This window comes from Coregonus lavaretus, assembly GCF_964263955.1.
Source record: "Coregonus lavaretus genome assembly, contig: HAP1_SCAFFOLD_502, whole genome shotgun sequence".
NCBI lineage: Eukaryota > Metazoa > Chordata > Actinopteri > Salmoniformes > Salmonidae > Coregonus > Coregonus lavaretus.
The window spans coordinates 143,060-163,739 of NW_028167160.1; the positions used below are offsets into that span (position 1 = coordinate 143,060).

The following is a 20,680-nucleotide window of genomic DNA, read 5'->3' on the forward strand; positions in this document are numbered from 1 at the left end:
ATTTTTTATTTCCCATCACCATGAATCATATTTAATAACTGAACAGTAGCAGACCTAACTTCATCTGTTCCTGACTCTAGATAGTGGATTAAAAAGACCATCAATCTCCAATGATATTAAAGTACAATTCTGAACATTACTGATATACTGAGTGGCAAGTCAAGATATCTGCTGTTTTTATTGTTTGGTTAATACCACCACCTGCTGGACAGGTTTAATATTGCTTGACTGAGCAGTATGGGAGAATAAAAGATGCCAAACTTAGGGTCGGTTTCCCGGACATCTCCATTGAACATGCTTTTTAGTCTAGGACTAGGCTTAATCTGTGTCCGGGAAACCGGCCCATATAGTTCAATTAGCAAGTAAGTAATACTACCTGTTCCATGCAACTGAGGAAAATTACATTGAGACAGAGAACCAATTGAGAAAACATATCAATGGTTCTGAATGACAACCAACATACATTAACAGCAAACATCATGATTCATGTAAATGTAGCCAATTAAAACATTGCATTTGATAAAAATATGTTAAGTTTTAATTACACTAAAACTTAAATCAGTCAGACAAAAATAATTGTACAGAAAAACAGAGTATTATATCTGGGGACCATCACCACCAGCATGACTAGTATCTATGTGGACCCTACTACAGTTTAACCAGCTCAGCTATAGACTACACCAGCATGACTAGTATCTATGTGGACTCTACTACAGTTTAACCAGCTCAGCAGTCCCAGAGAGCCAAAACCCAGGATAGAGGGGCTGAGTGAATGTGGTCTGGACTCTGTGGAGGAGGGTCATTGTATCAGAGACACTGTAGAAGGACAGAGTACCTGCCTTGTGATCCAGGTACACTCCTACACTGGAGGACTGAGGGCCTGATACTTTAGTCCCAACATTATTGTGTCTAAACCTATAACCACCACTAGAGCACACTAAACTCCAGGACTTGTCATTGTATCCAAATGGACCATCTGTCCCTGTTCTGCTGATGTCTTTATATGAGACTGCTGTATCAACATCCTCCCCACTCCACTCCACCTCCCAGTAACAGTGTCCAGACAGACCCTCTCTACACAGAACCATACTGTAGTTGGTGAATCTGTCTGGATGAACAGGATATGGTTGGACTTGGCCTGTATTGGTCACCTTTCTGTTCCCTTCAGACAGAGAGAGGCGTTTGTGTGCTGTGTTTGGGTCCAGTGTGAGCTGACAGGAATCTGGGAGAAGAGCAGAGCAGAGACCAATGAGGGGAGTTAGAACAATACGTTAAGACAGATACTGTATCTACCCTGTCTGTGATTAGAGCACAGCAGAGACCAAATCAGAGAAATATGAGGAGTCAGATAGATACCCAGTCTTTGCTTAGATCTACTATTGCTATATATTTCTAGAGGGATTGTTAGGAGTGTCAGTAAAAAGAGACTGTTAGTTACTTCAGAATAAAGAGACTCACATTGTAAGAACTGTTCTCTGGTCTTGGGCTCTGGAGGCAGTACAACATCCACTATATTCACTACAGACACACAGACACATTAACAGAGATAGGGAATGTTATCATCATACCATATTCCACATGTATATGACTAGTAGGGAACTTTCAATGGTCTAAAGTTGATGTTCTTATTATTTTCAACACACCTGTAGTGGAGATCTTGGTCTATTCTCCTTTAAGGACGTCTTCTAGTTTCTCTCTCAGTTCAGACACAGTCTTACTCACATCTCCAAAGTACTGAAGAGGACGGACAACGATGCTGGGTAAGTCTGAAGATACACTGGTACCGGAGAGAGACTGATAACTCTGGAGAGAGAGAAAGAGAGGGAGAGAGAGAGAGAGAGAGAGAGAGAGAGAGAGAGAGAGAGAGAGAGGGAGCAGAACCAAATGATTGAGAGTTTAAATTTCATATCACATGTATCAAGGCAGTTGAGTTACCTGGAGGAAATGGATGTGATCCTCTGTGTGTGAGAGCTGCTCCAGCTCAGTGCTTCTCTTCCTCAGCTCAGCTATCTCCTGCTCCAGTTGCTCCAGGAGTCCTTCAGCTTGACTCACTTGAGCCTTCTCTTGGGCTCTGATCAGCTCCTTCACCTCAGAGCGCCTTCTCTCAATGGAGCGGATCAGCTCAGTAAAGATCTTATCACTGTCCACCACTGCTGCCTGTGCAGAGCTCTGTTAAGAGAGAGAGTGAGACTGACTTGTATTACTTTAATGAGCCATCCTCATTACACTAACACCCCCACCCCTAAAAGCACATTGCGTGACACCACATCCTCTACACAATCACATTATCCAGTACCCAACACCACAGTACAATACACCATCCAGCACCACATTCCAACCGTCCATCCAACCCCTCCTCTCCAGCCGTACAGACAGCCCCCCTGAGCCCCCATTCCTCCTGAAACATCTCCACACTGTTGATCAATTTGTACAACTCAAACTTAACCCTAAGGCGTCAACAGTAATGGCATTACCCTGGCAACACAGAAAAAACATGATGAACAGTCTGTCATTGCAGAAAACGGAAACCCCTCCCCAACTCCCAGGTCAACCCGAGCCAACCAGCTATTGGTGTCCAGGGCTCCATGTAATACCCTCCACTGGAGGACCCCTGACCTTTCCAGCACTGGGAGCTTATAGAGCACCCTCCACCTATACCCTGCCATGCTCTCAGCCCCCACAACCCCCTGCCACTGATGCCCCTTCACTCCCGCTAAGCTCCTGATGTGTCTAACCTTGACACTGAGGGTGTACAGCACCTTACCCCCCACCTCCTCAAACTCCCCCAGGCTCAGAGTGTTAAAAGTCAGTAAGTCCTCCGGACTCTCCTGCCAGTCCCCAGTCTCTGCTGTCACTTGCAGTGGTGGAAACGGTGGTGGCCCCTGCTCAGGCTGCTCCAGCCCCCTCCTCACTGGGTCAGGCAGAGCCTCCTGGACCTCCCCATGACTCTCTTCAGCAGCCTAAGAGACGTTAGTCCCGCCTGCTGTGCCGACTCTTGGGGGGTTTTCCACCCCCCGGCAGCCGCAGGTCTGCTAGTCAGAGTACGACCCTACCTTACACAGAAAGCGGCACAGGTCCTAATCCAGGCACTTGTCATCTCCCGTATGGATTACTGCAACTCGCTGTTGGCTGGGCTCCCTGCCTGTGCCATTAAACCCCTGCAACTTATCCAGAACGCTGCAGCCCGTCTGGTGTTCAACCTTCCCAAGTTCTCTCATGTCACCCCGCTCCTCCGCACACTCCACTGGCTTCCAGTTGAAGCTTGCATCTACTACAAAACCATGGTGCTTGCCAACGGAGCTGTAAGGGGAACGGCACCTCCTTACCTTCAGGCTCTGATCAGACCCTACACCCAAACGAGGGCACTACGTTCATCCACCTCTGGCCTGCTAGCCCCCCTACCTCTAATGAAGCACAGTTCCCGCTCAGCCCAGTCAAAGCTATTCGCTGCTCTGGCACCCCAATGGTGGAACAAGCTCCCCCACGACGCCAGGAAAGCGGAGTCACTGACCACCTTCCGGAGACACTTGAAACCCCACCTCTTTAAGGAATACCTGCAATAGTATAATAGTTATCCTTCTACCCCCCCTTTACTACCACTGTCTTTTGTCTAAACTAACACCTGACTTATTTCACCTGCTAGCACTGACTTGTTTAAAGAAATGTACTTATTGTGATCGAGATGTAGTTGTCCCACTGGCTATCCTAAGTTGAATGCACCAATTTGTAAGTCGCTCTGGATAAGAGCGTCTGCTAAATGACTTAAATGTTAAATGTTAATGAAGAGCTGCTGATCCAGCCCCAAACCACCAGCCCTCCTCAACAGAGCACATGCTGGTTCCCTCCAGCCCACCTCCGTAGGGTACAGTAGCAACACACGTCCTGTCCAATAATTTCCCAGACCTTTTAAAAAAAAATCTGAGGCAGACCGTCTGAGAGACGGCAGCTGAGAGTTTGTGAAAGGCCAGGGAAATGTCAATTTGATTTCTCTGTGACAGAGAGAGTTTGGAAAGGTCTGTGAGCAGAACCTGAGAACACCCAGGATCACAGAGTTATGCCCTCTATAAATCAGAGTACAACTCCACAGCCGCTGCCTCATCTCCCTACAACAGAAGTTACCCACCCATCAGGTTCCCTCATCTCCCCCACAACAGAAGTTACCCACACATCAGGTTCCCTCATCTCCCCCACAACAGAAGTTACCCACCCATCAGGTTCCCTCATCTCCCCCACAACAGAAGTTACCCACCCATCAGGCTCCCTCATCTCCCCACAACAGAAGTTACCCACCCATCAGGTTCCCTCATCTCCTCACAGCAGAAGTTACCCACCCATCAGGCTCCCTCATCTCCCCAAAAACAGAAGTTACCCACCCATCAGGCTCCCTCATCTCCCCACAACAGAAGTTAGCCACCCATCAGGCTCCCTCATCTCCCCCACAACAGAAGTTACTCCCCCTTCTGCTGTCCCCACCTCTCCCAAAAGCCTTGGAAGCTTGAGCAAAAAGTGACATCTTGGAAGAGCTTTACATGGAATTTCCAATAGGACACCTGCCTGGGCCCTGGTGAAACAGAGAACTGAGCCCTGTACTAGGTGCAGACACATTTTGGAAAGCAAAGACAAGGTCATTGATTTTGGCTCTAACCACTAACAACCTACCCTTACACACCTCTTTTTCTACCCCTGCACTAAGATTTGTGCCATGGCTCAGCACCTGCGCCCCCTTACACCAGACCTCCAATACACTTCATTAATCACATCACTGTGTGTCTCTTGCAAAAAAATCACGTTTAAATGTTTTTGTTTGACATATTCCCCCAGTCTCTGCCGCCGTTCATGTTAAGGAAGTCTAACCGTGAAATCTCCATAAGAGGTGGGAGGGAAATCACCACAATCAGAAACCAGTAGAGAAGCCCATAAAGCCGCCATGCCAGAAAAAAACATCAATTTAAGCAGATGCTGAAGACATGCCCTTAAGAACCCATGACCCATTTTCTCAGCCTATACCGCTTCCTGGGTGAGAGGACACTAAACCCCTCATTCTTCATCACGTGTTGTACTGACCTTACGAACCTTCCAGGATCAATCAAATAAGACTCCATCAGAACCTTCTTTTTCCCCTTTAGTCTCCATCAGGAACCTAGAAAGTTCTCTCACCATATATACTGGGCCCTCAGCCTGACTGGCTGTCAGCTCTGGATGCGATGAGCCGTCTGAAAATGAGACCGCCTTGTCCTCCGCTCCCGCAGACTCACCTCCCCCCTCTTCCTCCTCCTCCATTGGCAAGGTACTGTCATCCTCCACCCCAGTCTCTGCCCCCCTGCACTTCCCCCCTGATCAGTGCCTCTTCCCCAATGACAGGCAATATTTCCTGGGATGAGCCCACCAAGCCTTCGCCCACCGGAGTCTCTGTTACTACAGAAACCTGCCTCAGCTCATGTAGCCCAGCTGCAACCCTCCCCACCACCGCTTTCTCTACAGCCTGCGCACCACCACTTGACCCTGCTCTACTCTCCTCCCTCCTGGTACCACCACCACTTGACCCTGCTCTACTCTCCTCCTTCCTGGTACCACCACCACTTGACCCTGCTCTACTCTCCTCCTTCCTGGTACCACCACCACTTGACCCTGCTCTACTCTCCTCCTTCCAGGTACCACCACCACTTGACCCTGCTCTACTCTCCTCCCTCCTGGTACCACCACCACTTGACCCTGCTCTACTCTCCTCCCTCCTGGTACCCCCTCCAGTAGCCTGCCCCCTAGCAGAGCTAGACCCAGCCTCTGTCCCCTGAGTCCTAGTAGGCTGGACAACAGAACAAGTCAAAATTCACTGAAGGCTGTAAAACGGCCAACGAACATTGGCTGAGCTGGAACACTAGCCTGAGGCCAAAGCAAATTAATTGAAGCGAACCATCACTGAGCCTCTTCTGACTGGAATGATCCTTAGAATTCAATTTTCCCTAAATGGCACCAAAAAATGTCTACCTTTTTATTTTACCACCACAATCTGTTCTTAGGACGAAACAGAAAAAAATAAGTTATAAATAACAACTGGTGTAGAAAGTAAACATCCACACCTCAATTTTGAGTAATTACTACTTTAGTAAGGATACACTTAGTAAGGATATACACTTTATTCAGTGCTACTGCAGTTGCTAAATAATTCCAATAGATGGCAGCATAAGACCACGAATGACATTACAGAAGATTAGTTTAGTTCTCTCCCTGGATACACCACCACTCCACCTCACAGGAAAACTCCTGCCTGAAATTTTTACTGTCCCTTTCCACACTGCTAACACAAGAGGGACTGAAAACACATTACTGTGAAGTAATATAATGATGATTCATGTTTATTATTACCTGTTTTTATGCTCATGTTTTAAAATTACACCTCATTACTATAACGATTATTAAAAAGCGCAAACATTAATTCAGTCACCTCTGGTCGACAAAAATTTATTTTTCTAGTACATTCATTGTCAAATCAACCAGCACAGAGCCACTCTGCCTTCTCGAACAAATAGCCAACTCAACAAGCCCCGAAAAAAGCTTGTGCCGTCAGCGGCAGCGAGCACTCTGCCTTCTAGCACAAGCGAGGGGCATGTTGAGGTACATTTTCTAACCGCGATGGTTGCATGATTTATTGGTGGGCTGGAATATATGAGATATTAAGATGATGTCATAACGCATTTTTACTAGGGTTGAGGTTAGCACATCTGACTAGGGATTATTTGGCCGGGGTTCAATACCTACTAGAGTTAATATTTTGTTGCTCTCCCAAAGGCAACACAGGCCTAATACGAGATATATAGCTAACTGTAAAGTAATGACTGACCTTTTTAGAAAATCATAGGACATAGTCTTTGGTTGCCTGCTATTTTATGCTTGTAGCCTATAACTGATGCTTTGTGGTCTTATGCAGCCATCTATTGGAAACATTTAGCAATTAAAAGTTATTAATTCACGTAAAGACATTGGTGAGGCAGCTGAGAAATGAAGTTTATTTTTCTAATTAATTCTGTAGATCAGTCTCAAACCTGCCCCACCTATGACATGCCAATTGCTGGACTTTCACATAGAGGTTACTATGTCACACCCAGTTCAAACCACATTTAAAAAATAAAACAAATGTGTTGTTTATCAAGTGTTCTGCCTTGCAATAATACATATAATAAAATGACTAATAAAAGGTTACATAGGTTTTATTAAAAAAATAACAATAAATGCTATTTAGTACTATAATGGTATTTACAAACATAAAATTATTACTAAAATAGTGTTCTAGGCTACCCTACTCTAGAATTAGGGTTAGGGTTTGAGTTAAGGCTAAAATAGGTTATAAGTAGGGTTAGAGTTTCTGTATAGCACTTTGTGACATCTGCTGATGTAAAAATGACTTTATAAACACATTTGATTGATTGATTGTTAGGTTTAGGGTATTTAAAGCAACAACAAAAAAAAATAATAGGTTTATAGCTCTCTTGCTCCTCCCTGTGGCCTTCTGTGGGTACTACATACCTCATTCACGACACTTGCTAGCCTCATTATCTGAGTTAGCAACTGTGTCAGATCTATAAATCAATGAGCTACACCTATCCATTTAGTTTACAACTCAGTGAACCTGCGCAGCATTCGCTCAATTCAATGCTTACGAACTTACAGATTTCGACGCATATCAAATTACCCAGCAGTAATATAGAAACAATAAATGTAAAAACAATTTTTAAAAGGTTATTTCTTAATTGAAAAAAATTTTTCTGGCTGTTTAAATCGGCCACATCTTGAAAAAGAGGATCGACATGCGTTTTGTTTAGGTTATACACCTTTTTCTGAAAGAAAATATGATTAACCGTGACCAGAAAATGTTTAATGTATGATTGCTATGCGCCAACCATACGTAGCACTGTGGGTCACCACAAGGTGTACCCAGGTGAACAGTGAGTTTGCTCACCAAGTAGTCATAACCTTGTTAATAATAAGTTACCTGAGGTAAAGCTACAACGTTAATACGGGCTGGTCTCATTACCAACAATAGTGAAGCTGGCATTGTGACGCAGAACAATGGGCTGGGAATAGAACTTTCATTAGGCGAGTTGGTGCCACAGAGCTCAATACAACTAATAGGAGCTGGCAGGGTGAAACATGCCCTATTATTTCTAAACTACGGCAAGCATCTGGGATATATGGTAATATTATGAAACTGGGCTCCATGGCGGATGTAATTAAGTAGTTTTGTTAGAAAAAGGCGTTAAAAATGTATTGTGTCCAGCCTAGTCCTAGCCCCCGCTGCCTGCTGGTCGCGCTTGTCTGCACTAACATTATGCCCTACATCCCCACACTAGAAACACCCAAAACTATCTGTGCTAGCAAACCCTGCGTTCCACCCCTCCCCTGTGTAACCTTGACGTTTGTTAAGAAACAAACACTTGTCTACGAAAAGAGACATGTTTAACGGTTTCCGCTTGGCACCCAGCCGAGAGCACACGAAAACCACTTGCAAAATTACCAAAACTAACCAACTACTTGCGGTCTGTTCGTAAGTAATAAATGGAGGCAGATTAGCCACCACAACTCTTGTCGAAAGAGGCGAAATCAGCACCAACACACCCCTCACAAAAATCCCACTCGCAACAAGACAACATTTTTATTAACACAACCACCGCCTTGTTCATTCTGGATGCAGAGTGCAGATGTTCCGCTCCAACCTGTTCGCCGACCATGAGCAAAACTTCCTCCACACCTTTCTCCGGAACGCACCCGAAGCGACAGCGTTTCTTCTCCACTCGGTTGAGGCCATCACGCCGCCCTAACAAACTACCCCTAATCCCCCCTCAACTCTAAACGATAAACAGTGGAAACCAATAAACAAACCCTCCACCATGAGAAAATTCATTCATAAAATACGCAAGAACCAAAAGAAAAAGAATAGTAGCCCTCCTCACGAACGATTGGTTACCGGAGTGTAACTCCAGTTCTATGAGTGGAGCGGAGCCCCATAGGGGAGCTCTGCTCCTAGTGGTTTACCCTCTGCCCTAAGGCAGCAACAGCCTGAGACAAAATTATGCACACACCTGCAGCCAATAGGAGTACAGGTGTCCCTATAAGAGGGGATGCCTCCCCTCAATCAGCCTCCCGAGATATTTATCTTCAGCGAGACTAGAGAGGGTCGGCAGGGCCTTAAGTCCTATGGGGCTCCGCTCCACTCATAGAACTGGAGTTACACTCCGGTAACTAATCGTTCTATATCGTGGAGCTCCGCCCCATAGGGGAGCTCTGCTCCTAGTGGTTTAAGGCGGAGCATAGCGCTCCAAAATGTACTCCCTGCCGAGCCTAACACTTCCCATTAAAAATGAAAAGGTCAGGTCTAGCAATGGCTGCAACCAATTCCCGCAGTACTGCAACTAAAAACCCATACGGGCGTCACAATATACCGCATCATCGATTAAAGACCCGCCCCACCTAGTCCAATGGCAATGCCAATGACTAGTGGGCAGATCACCAGAATAGAAGCCATACTAATCTGTACTAGCAGATAGATGTGCCTCAATATCCTGTGAAAACACTACCGACCACTAATGGAATGACACCAAGTGTCACTCTACATTGTGTACACGGTAGACCGCCTCACTCACTCAATGGATCCCAAAGATTAGTGGGCAGGAACAAAACATGGGTCATACTAAACTGAACAAGCAGATAGATGACCTCACATTCTGTCAAATCAATACATGCCTCTACTGTGCTGAACCTGTCAGTCAGGAGTCATGCCACAAGATATGCTTTCCTATCCAAAGCGGACCTGATGGAAACCTGTGTCCATAGTCCTGCTTTTTCCTCTCCTCCTAGCTCAAGATCTTCCTTCAGCTATGCTGAGTACAGACCGAGCCAAAGAGTTAGAAAGCATATCTATCAAAAACACGTCTTCCTAACCAAAGCAGACCTGATGGAAACCTGTGTCCACAGTCCTGCTTTTCCTCTCTTTCTTGCTCAAGATCTCCCTTCAGCCACGCTGAGTACAGATCGAGCCAAAGAGTTAGAAGACATATATAAGAGATAGAAACGGATAAATGGAGACGGCGTCGACCATGACGCTGCTCTACAAATATCCTCTACCCCTGTTCCTCTGAAAAGGGCAGTAGAAGCTGCTACTCCACGAGTGGAGTGAGCTCTGATACCCTGAGGCAATTGTCGCCCCGCTGCCTCGTAAGCTGTCTCAATGCCTTCACAAATCCAATGAGACAATCGCTGTTTTGAAAGTGGTCTACCTAGTGCAGCCGCACCGTGACACACAAACAGCTGAGGCGATGACCTAATCGCTGCTGTGCGCTCAACGTAGCACGCCAAAGCGCGCACTGGGCACAAGCAATGAAGCTTTTCCTCACTCCTCTCCCTATGAGGAGGGGGAGAAAAGCCCACAACTCCACGGTCTGTGATCTATATGAACTGCTAATAACCTTCGGCACAAAAGCCGGGTTAGGACGTAACACCGCTCTGCTCAGATCGCCATTAATGGCAAGGCAGTCGGGTCTCATCGACAGAGCACACAAATCACTGACACGCTTAGCGGTAGTCAAAGCGAGCAACAGTGCCGTCTTGATAGACAGCATCTTAAGGGGTATTTGATTCAATGGCTCGAACGGCAACTTACATAGCGCCTCGAGTACCAAAGCCAAATCCCACTGGGGCAGCGTAGCTCTAGGCATTGGCCTAAGCCGCCGCGTTCCCAATAAGAAACGTTTCACTAGAGGGTGGCTAAACACGTTCGTTCCGCCAAAACCCTCATGACCAGCTGAAATCGCCGCTGCAAACACTCTAATGGTGGAGGGCGATTTCTGCCTATCAAACATAAACTGCAGAAAAGAGAGCACACTCTCAACCTGACAGCTCATGGGGTCCACACCCTGTGTGTCACACCATCGTGAAAAAACGTTCCATCTGCTGGTATACATCCTAGAAGTGGAACCGGCTCGTGCACCCTGTATGGTTCTGATCACTGCATCAGATAACCCACGGTGCCTCAACCTGTCCCATTCAGGAACCAAGCCTTCAGTGGTTGGCCGATTATGGGCAACCGCCCTATCGAGCCCCCCGCCTGGGTCAACGCGTCCCGTCGATGTGGAATTGGCCAAGGTGGCACAATCAACATCTGACTCATCTCCGCAAACCACGGAGCCCCTGGTCGTTCGGGGGCTATCAATATTATTGGCAGCCCTCCTGATCTCACCCTGGCTAGCAGTGGGAGAATGCAAGACAGCGGAGGGAATGCATACAGAAGAACTCTCGGCCACGGGTAGTGCGCGAATGCGTCTCTTCCCAGTGGTGGTTTGTCCTGTTCCCTCAGAGAGAACCATAGGGGACATTGCGCGTTCACGCGTGACGCGAATAGATCCACCTCGGCTCTCCCAAACTTTTCCCAAATTTGGAGAACAATGTCCGGATGCAGACACTCGAGGACCCCCTCTTGACATGAGGTCTTCTCCTACGTTCAAGTAGCCCATAATATGTGCTGCTCTCAACGAGCGAAGGTGCTTGTGAGCCCACAGCCACAATTCCTCTGCCGCCCGGTGGAGAACAGGAGACCTGACTCCTCCCTGCCGATTTATGTGAGCTACTGTGGTCCGGTTGTCTGACCAGACCAGCACATCGCGACCCCGAAGGGTAGACGTGAAGTGGGTCAGAACCAGTCGAACCGTTTCCAACTCCAAGAGGTTTATGTGACGGCTCGATTGAGGCCACACACCTCCTATCGCTTGAGTCTGACATGTCCCTCCCCATCCAGTCAGAGAAGCATCTGTGAACACTGGAATGTAGGATGACACCTTGCCCATCGGGACTCCGTGCGTGAGAACGCTCGGATTCCTCCAATAGTCCAGGTCTGCTCTTAGCGAGAGAGGGACCACCACCAACCGATGACGTTGACGCACTGGGTCTAGTCTTAGTTGGGCGAACCATCGCTGTATTCTGCGCATGTGCAGAAGTCCCAGCGGAACCACAGAGTGGGCTGACGACATGAGACCCAAAAGTGACATGATCGACAGCACCGTCACCGTGTGATTCGGACGACACTTCCTCAGGGCTAGCAACAATGCTACCCTTTGAGGGTCCGAAATTCGAGCCCTCATCATTACAGTGTCTAGCTGTAACCCCAGGTAGACAATCTGATGACTGGGCCAGGGCGCGCTCTTTTTCCAATTCACAGCGAACCCCAGACGTGTGAGATGCATCACTGTCTGTGTCGTGTGAGTGAACGCCAGCTCTGCTGACGGGGCGAGAACCAGCAGGTCGTCTAGGTAGGCTAATAGCCAAATCCCCTGACGACGCAACGGTTCCAATGCCGCCTCCACACATTTGGAAAACGTTCGAGGTGCCAGGGCGTACCCGAATGGCATCCTCGTGAACTCGTACGCCACCCCTTGAAAGGCGAACCGCAGAAACTTCATGTGACGCGATTGTATCGGCACATGAAAGTACGCATCCTTTAGGTCTATGCTTGTACAAAAGTCTCCTTTCTGGACACATTCCAGTAGACGTTTTGTCGTCAGCATTCGGAAGGGCAGTTTGGTTATGCTCTCGTTGAGAATGCGTAAATCCAAAATCGGCCTCACTCCCCCCGTCTTTTTGGGCACTAGGAAGTAGGGCGAATATAGCCCCTTGTTCCTTTGCTCCCGGGGAACTACTGTGACCGCCTCCTTCGCCAAAAGTTCCGTAATCTCTGACATCAGAGCGGCCACTTTTTCCGGCGTTTTCATCACCGTCTCTACCACTCCCCTGAACGGGGGTGGGGTTCGATGGAATTGGAGGGCATAACCCTTCTGCAACGTCTGTTCTAGCCAGCGTGAGAGGGTACAGCTTCGCTGCCACTGCCAGCAATGCAGAGAAAGCGGGCGCGCACGAAGCTGTGGTGCATTCAGTAGGAAGGACCTGTATTCCTCTATGGCCCTCGCCGCCGCTATTCCCCAGCACTGGGTTGGTGGAATAGCCCAAGGCGGGCCCCCTTCGAAAGGGTAAGGAAAAATCAGCACTTTCTGAGAGAATCGGAGGCCTTGATACGTCAGTTACGTCTGTAACTCTAGTATTCCGGCCCTCCGTGAACGTAGCACGGATTTGAGCTGCACTGACTGAGGTATTAACCTGAGACAGAGCGCCTTCCCCGGATAGCAATTGCGTCGTCATGTCATTGTCTGACCGAGACTGCTGCTTGCCATGAGAGCCGTCCACTACAGTACTCATAATAGTCTGGAAAGTGTGGTCTCTAACTGGTACCACAAGGTGGCGCCACAATACCTATTTTTCACTAGTCTCATGAGATTGCTCAACTGCACACTCTAGGTGTGGTGAGCTGTACTCAGAGTAGTGGGTATTGTTACGTTCTGAATTAACCGGGGGCGCCAATACATAGGTTACACCTGTAACTCTAGTATTTCGGCCCTCTGTGAACGTCGCACGGGTCTGAACTGCGCTGACTGAGGCATTAGCCTGAGGCAAAGCGTCATTCCCAGCTAGCGGCTGCGTCTTCATGCCATACTTAGACTGAGACAGCTGCCTGCTATGTGAGACCTTTACTACAGTGCTCCTAGGAGTCTGTAGTGTAAGGTATTTATTTAGTGAGCTAAGGCTACGCCTTGCTGCCCTTTTCTCCTTCCTCTCCTGTGTGTGTTCAACTACGCACCTTCGGTGGGTTGAGCTACACTCAGGATGGTGGGAGAAAATCATGAGGCGTGAAGTACTCTGAACGTTTTGCAACGTGTCATGGAATAGGGGCTCTTTTGTGACAATGTCAGTAGGAGCCAACTCTTATTCAAACATGAACAATCATTTCCCTCCACGCCCTGAACAATGGGGTGGGGGGGGAACAGTGGGCTCTATTGCGTCCAGCGCCGAGCCGTCATCCGTCCTCTTCCCCTCGTCCCGTCATGGGCGTCGTCTTTTCTGGCTGCCCTTCTGGTGCTGCCAGGACGGTTTCATGACGAACTCTCTCGCCGGCGGAATCGTCGCAACCACTGTCGCCGCTGGGGGGGCCGAGCCCGCTCGCCTGCTGTCAGTGGTCGGCGTCTGTCGCCTGGCCCGTCGTCCCCCTGTAGTTCTACTGGGGGCGTTAGAGGGTGGTGGGTTAGCAGGCGCCTGGCTAGGCTTCCTTGCCAATGGCAGGTGTCTATCCAGGTGCTTCCTATACTCGTCAAGCTTAGCGAATCGCTCCGTCGCCTCTTTAACGGCGACCCCAAAGAGGCCTTCGCTAGAGAGGGGAGCGTTCAGCAGCGAGGCTCTGTCCGTCTCCTTCATGGCCGTCATAGACAGCCAGAGGTGACGTTCCATGACCACCGAAGTGGCCATGGCCCGGCCTGCGCATATCGCCGACGCTTGTGTCAGATGAAGAATAGTGCCAGAAATCCTGGACGCCTCTTCAACCTCCTCGCTGGTCAACTCAGACCTTCCCGTTATTAGACGGGATAGGGAGGCCGCGAGGAGAGCAATGTTATTTGCTGCTGACACAGCTTGGGCTCCCAGCGTGAAAGACTTCTCAGCCAGCTATGCTGTGAGTCTGTCCTTCTGCACTGGCAAGGTGGCTTTCTTGGAGGCCGCCCAGAGACTCGAACCCGGCACTAGATACGCCGCCATGGCGCTCTCGAGTCTAGGGATTCCCTTGGCAGCCCACTCATGTCCAGCCACTCTCATGAATGGGGAGTACACCCTGGCCGGCGAACGCGCCGCCAGGGGTGCTTCCCACGAGCCCTCGACATACTTACCAAGAGAAGGCATAGCAGGAGCCAGTGGCTCCGCTGCCTTTCTTGGTCGAGAGTAAGGGCCGCCCTCCATCATATCAACCTCCACAGGGGGGGGAACAGGGGGCAGCGCTATCTCCAGTCGATTAGCGGCTCTCTCAATGAGTCCAGGGAAGTCTGAACGCAGAGAGGCCGCTGCGAAGGACAGGGCTACTGACGTGTCAGAGCCTGTGTCGTCTTCGCCCAAGGAGCCATAAGACCTCTTACTCCCCAAAGGGAAGGGGGTCTTGAAGGTTGGCGTCAGAGGGTCGGAATGTTCCATTGGAACATCCATCTCTGCGTCTCTCTCCTTGTCATCCTCAGTCTGCACTGTCCGACGACGCCTCTGAAGCAGAGGCGAGTAGAGACAGCACATCCTCTAAAGGGATGCCCAACGCTGCTTCCTCTCCTTCATAGGAAGGAGGGCGCAGGAGGAACAATTAGGGGGATTGTCGGTCCCGTCCTTGGCATGCTGCGGCCCCAAACACACGAAACAGAGGTCGTGGGGGTCCGTAGATGCCATGGAGGTGCATCGGCACTGAGCCCTGAAAAGGGCTTTTGGGGGTGGAAAATCTCCAGGAGTGCTCATTTTAGAAGACGCCGATGGCTGGCTCATCGACGGCGGGTTCTTCCTGAGTCTTCTTTTCTTCGTCTCTTCTTGGCTTCTTCAGTCTAGTCCAGTCGCTGAAGATAAAGGGAGGCTGATTGAGGGGAGGCATCCCCTCTTATAGAGACACCTGTACTCCTATTGGCTGCAGGTGTGTGCATAATTTTGTCTCAGGCTGTTGCTGCCTTAGGGCAGAGGGTAAACCACTAGGAGCAGAGCTCCCCAATGGGGCGGAGCTCCACGATATAGAACCACAAATCTCTCACACAACCAACTTCTTCTTCTATGATATAATGGCGGTCCACAAACCAACGTTATAGGTGCATGCCGCCACCTACTGTGCTGGAGTGTGTGGTCAATCACGGTTTCCAACATTTCTAAATCCTACCTAACTCAGTACTTCTGAGAAAATAAAGAAGAGCCCTACTAACTTCTAATAGACCCTCCCCCATCCTCAAAATCCCTTCCAAACCCCCCCAACACCGTCCAACCTCAATGACCCTACACTTCAATCTTTCCCTCTCTTCAACATACTTACAACAATATAACAACACATGTTCCACCGTTTCATCGACCATACCTTCCAGACACAAACCATTCACATGCTTGCCAACCAGATGTAATGACGAGATCAATGTACAATGTTCTAAGCACAATCAAGAAAACACCATCTCTTCCTTTCTAATCTGACCTTTGAATCTTGGTCCACCGACCTTTCTTTGGAGGGCATATAAATGCTGGATCTCACTACTAAACCCATTCTCTCAATTCTCCATAATAACATGAATACCTCCAATAGCAGGTCACTCCTATTAGATTTACCAGATGATAAACTATTCAATACAGATAGAGAATCTGAGCATACTATAATTCTAACGGGTTGGACGTCCTCCACCCACTGGAGGGCAACTATTATCGCCAACAGTTCAACTGAGTATACTGACAGTTCATCTGTTAGTCTTCTACATATCTGCACATCAAATTCAGGAACGTAAACGCCTGCTCCTGTGAGCCCACTATCTGGGTCCTTGGATCCATCTGTGAAAAGCATTAAAAACGCATAAAAACTTTTACCAATGTAATTGTCAACCAGTTTCACTATATCACTGACTTCTGACCAATCTTTCCTTTTCTCTACCAAGGTTAGATCAACAACAGGGTCTGGGAGTAACCATGGAGGAACATCCCCTATCACCACAGAAGGGCCAACCTCCAACTCCCTCAAACCACTCTCATCAGCAAGCTTTCCAACTGTCCAACCAAAACCACTGCCTTGTCTACTAGTATATTCCCAACAGTCATCTAGAACAGTAGCAGTGGGATGCTCAACCTCACAGCCTTTCAACCCAATAAGATGATGACAATTTTTTACGCTGTATATCCAAAGGCATCTCACCTGCCTCCACCAGAAAGGCACATACAGATGTTGACTTAAATGCACCAATACATATCCTTAAAGCTATATACTGGATTATGTCTTTGCTGCTGTTCCATAAAATATACACTCATAATCAATTGTCGTCCTGATAAGAGCTCTATAAATATCCATCAATGATTGTCTGTCAGCACCCCACACAACCAACTACTGCAAAAGTGATGGAATGAGAGAGACAGAGTCATCGTTACAACACTGTACATAGCGTAATTTAAAATGTCTTCTTCTTTGGAGTTCAACGGCGGTTGGTATCCAATATGTTGCATTACCGCCCCTACTGGACTATAATATAAATCCATTTTACTTGGTGATACAACATGGGAAAAGGGGAAACTATAATAATTAAAAAAAAACACCCTTCCAACTAACCCTACACATTAAATACCCAGTACCCCATTCCTCTAATTTGACCCTATTTGCTCCTGCACCATGCCAACGGCCTGGGAGGACGGGACACCACCACTCAACACACCCTGTAACTCTTCTGAAGTCAAATCTTGTATGGCCAAATACTTCTCTGCAGCTGCCACCACAACATCAATTTTCTGTGATTTACGTTCCATTTCTGCGGTACAGTTGATAACCATTGCTATGAACGCTAAGAAGCTAACTTTACTGAAGCATATATCACTCGTTGGCCTATCCCTCTGTGCTGGCACAGATCTACTACTCACAGGGATCCTCTCAGGATCTCTCACCCTTGACCCATCCTCCTCTACTTTCTTCACTGTCTCAGCATACGACACCTTCTGCACTACTCTGACTCTAGCCACCTCAACCTTTCTCTCTCGCACCGGACACTTCCGATCCCCAGCAACATGGGCATCCCAACAGTTGACACACACAACTTTATCCACCGAAACTACACAATCCTCTATCCCATGCCCTCCTGCACACTTCTCACTTCTTGGAATCTCCCTCCTACAAACTGCTGCAACATGATCATAAACACTGCACCTGAATCAGTGCAGTGGATTCGGCACAAAAGCTCTAACAGGATAACTGATATATCCTACGATGACTTTATTGGGTAAAGACTCAAAACTCAAAAGGGCTGACAGTGACTCCTCTGTTTCACCACGCTCACCACCGGGTCTGCGTTGCACCAAACGACGGGAATCACAAACACCAGCAGTCTTCAACCTTAATTGCTCCACTTCTACACTTAACGCTACCCCAGAAATCACTCCTTTCAATGGTGCCCTGTTCCTAAGAGCAAAGCAAGAAACAGATCTTGACCCAAGTTGCATGACACGGAGCGCCCACTCCCTCTGGTCAGAAGAAACACAAACAAATATCACAAGTCCACTACAGGTTACCTTCACTGATTCAACTGCACCCAACTCCTTTCCCACCCACCCTGAAACCACAAATGAATCTGCCAAAAGGTATGGATCCACTTTCTACAACAATGTAACTCCTACTGCACCAGATTCTTCTTTATCATGTCCATTGAACCAGGCTCTGGTTCTGAGCTCTTCACCACACCTTCTACCTCACTTAACTCTCCCTCATTCATTTACATTTCACCTCCAGAACTCGGTCTGACTCACTCTGTTTTCACTTGAATTATAACATTTGAAATGTCTCTATTACTTCGAAACGTTTGTGAGTGTAACATTTACTGTTAATTTCTGATCATTGATTTCACTTTCGTTTATTATTTATTTAACCTGCTTTGGTAATGTAACATGTTTCCCATGTCAATAAAGCCCAATTAATTGAATTGAGAGAGAGTGAGAGAGAGAGAGAGCTCTGTTAATGTATAGCGGACATGAGTCACTCATGGTTACTCATGGTTATGTGATGAGGTAGCCCCACTTGTGACTTTAAAATCAGTGTCGGCCCAGTAGGGAATCTACTCTTGTGTAACATAATAATATATAATATGCCACTTGGCAAATGCTTTTATCCAAAGCGACTTACAGTCATGTGTGCACACATTTTTACGTATGGGTGGTCCCGGGGATCGAACCCCCAAGATGTTGGTTTCTCCCGCAGTAGACCCGGGTTCATATCCCGTCAGTTACATTAAGCCGTGTGTTCTCTGAAAGGGGTCCGGTTTCCAACAGTGGGGTCAGTGGGATTAGATAGAGGCCTGTCTCTCTCCCTCTCTCTGACAGGAGGAGAGAAGTGAAATGGTGTGTCTCCTCTGGTCAACAATACTCACCTTGAGAGACTCCACAGCCTGTTGGAGCTCCTTCAGCTCCTTCTCTCTCTCCTGGAATCTCTGCTGGACCTTCTGCTGACTCATCCCCAGCTGCTTCTGTGGAGAATCACTCTTCAATGAGCTATCAAGCTTTATTTGTCCACTAGATCAATAGTATAGTAATGTGACATAGGGCCCATAGAAGATAGGGATTAAAATGTTGAGGAAGAGTCTGTGTGAAATTATATTATTATGTTGTTATGTGAATGATTATAGTTTTATGGTAGGCGTACATGTATCAAGGGGTTGAGGCTGAACTTTGGACTCATAAAAGGGCATTCAGAATATGATAATGTTGTATGACTTTAGAAAATTGTGAAACATTTGGAGCAAACCCAATATACTCAAGGTTTGTGTTCATATTTGTTCTGCCGTGGATTGATTTCATTTGTATGATCTCATATTCAAACAGCCTTAGTTCCTTCTGTAATTATTATTTGTTTATTAGACAGTCATCAACAAGTAGTTCTGGTCTTACCTGTTTCTCAGTCCTCTCTGCTGCAGCTGACACTGTATCATGGCCTTTATGTTCATCCATTGTACACAGATAACAGATACACTGCTGATCGGTACGACAGTAAACCTCCAGCCGTTTGTCATGATGAGAGCAGATCTTCTCCTGTAGTTGTGCGGTGGCTTTGACCAGCTTGTGCTTCTTGAAAGCAGGAGATTCATAGTGAGATTGGAGGTGAGTCTCACAGTAAGAGGCCAGACACACCAGACAGGACATGAGGGCTTTCTGCTTTCTGGTCCCAGTGCAGACATCACACGCCACATCTCCAGGTCCAGCATAGCACAGAGCAGGAGGGGGAGCAGCCTGGAGTCCTGTCTTCTTCAGTTTCTCCACCACTTCAGCCAACATGTTATTTTTCCTCAGAGTAGGCCTTGGAGTGAAGGTCTGTCTGCACTGAGGACAGCTATAGACACCTTTCAGAACATCCTGATCCCAGCAGTCCTCAATACAGCTTCTACAGTAACTGTGTCCACAGTGGATGGTGACTGGTTCCTTCAGTAGATCCAGACAGACAGAACAACAGAACTGGTCCTGGTCCAGCAAAACTCCCTGCTGAGCCATTTGGACGGTTGTTCACTCTCACACAGACAGACGACACAGAGAATCAGATAAGTTTTGTCTCCACAGAAGAGAGTTTGTGGAGAGGAGGGACTTCCTGGTTCTGCCAGAGGGGTGGGGTTAGAGGGAGAGAGAGAGAGAGAGACAGAGAGAGAGAGAGAGAGAGAGAGAGAGAGAGAGAGAGAGAGAGAGAGAGAGAGAGAGAGAGAGAGAGAGAGAGAGAGAGAGAGAGAGAGAGAGAGAAAGAGAGAACTGTCCACAATGTTAATAGAGACAAAGATTTGTGTTCCTAGGTTAGGGCCCTTAATATGGAATAAATTAAATAGAGTGGTTAGAATATATAAAGGGTAACAGTTTCTATGAAGTACATATGTATAATGCTTTTAATGAATTGTGTAATGCCTTAAACTTATGTGCTATGACACTAACTATAACCATCCATAATAACTAATACGTGGTTGTAAAACTGTACAATGTGTTATAGATAATTAGCTACAATGGGGGAGGGGGGACTTGAAATGGATACAATGTACTGTAGCTGAAATGAATACCGTATGTATTGACTGATCATTGAGAATGATGTAACACTTTACAT

The 20,680-nt window shown here is 47.5% G+C and overlaps 1 pseudogene across 1 annotated transcript; it reads right to left on the reverse strand.

The window, feature by feature from the left end:
• Positions 1-566: 566 nt before the first annotated feature.
• On the reverse strand, positions 567-20,129 carry LOC311113828 (tripartite motif-containing protein 16-like; annotated as a pseudogene). Its single transcript has 6 exons — positions 19,492-20,129; positions 18,975-19,070; positions 1,936-2,169; positions 1,644-1,803; positions 1,459-1,518; positions 567-1,222 (listed from the first exon to the last, which is right to left on the reverse strand). The product of its transcript is annotated as a tripartite motif-containing protein 16-like (transcript).
• Positions 20,130-20,680: the final 551 nt, after the last annotated feature.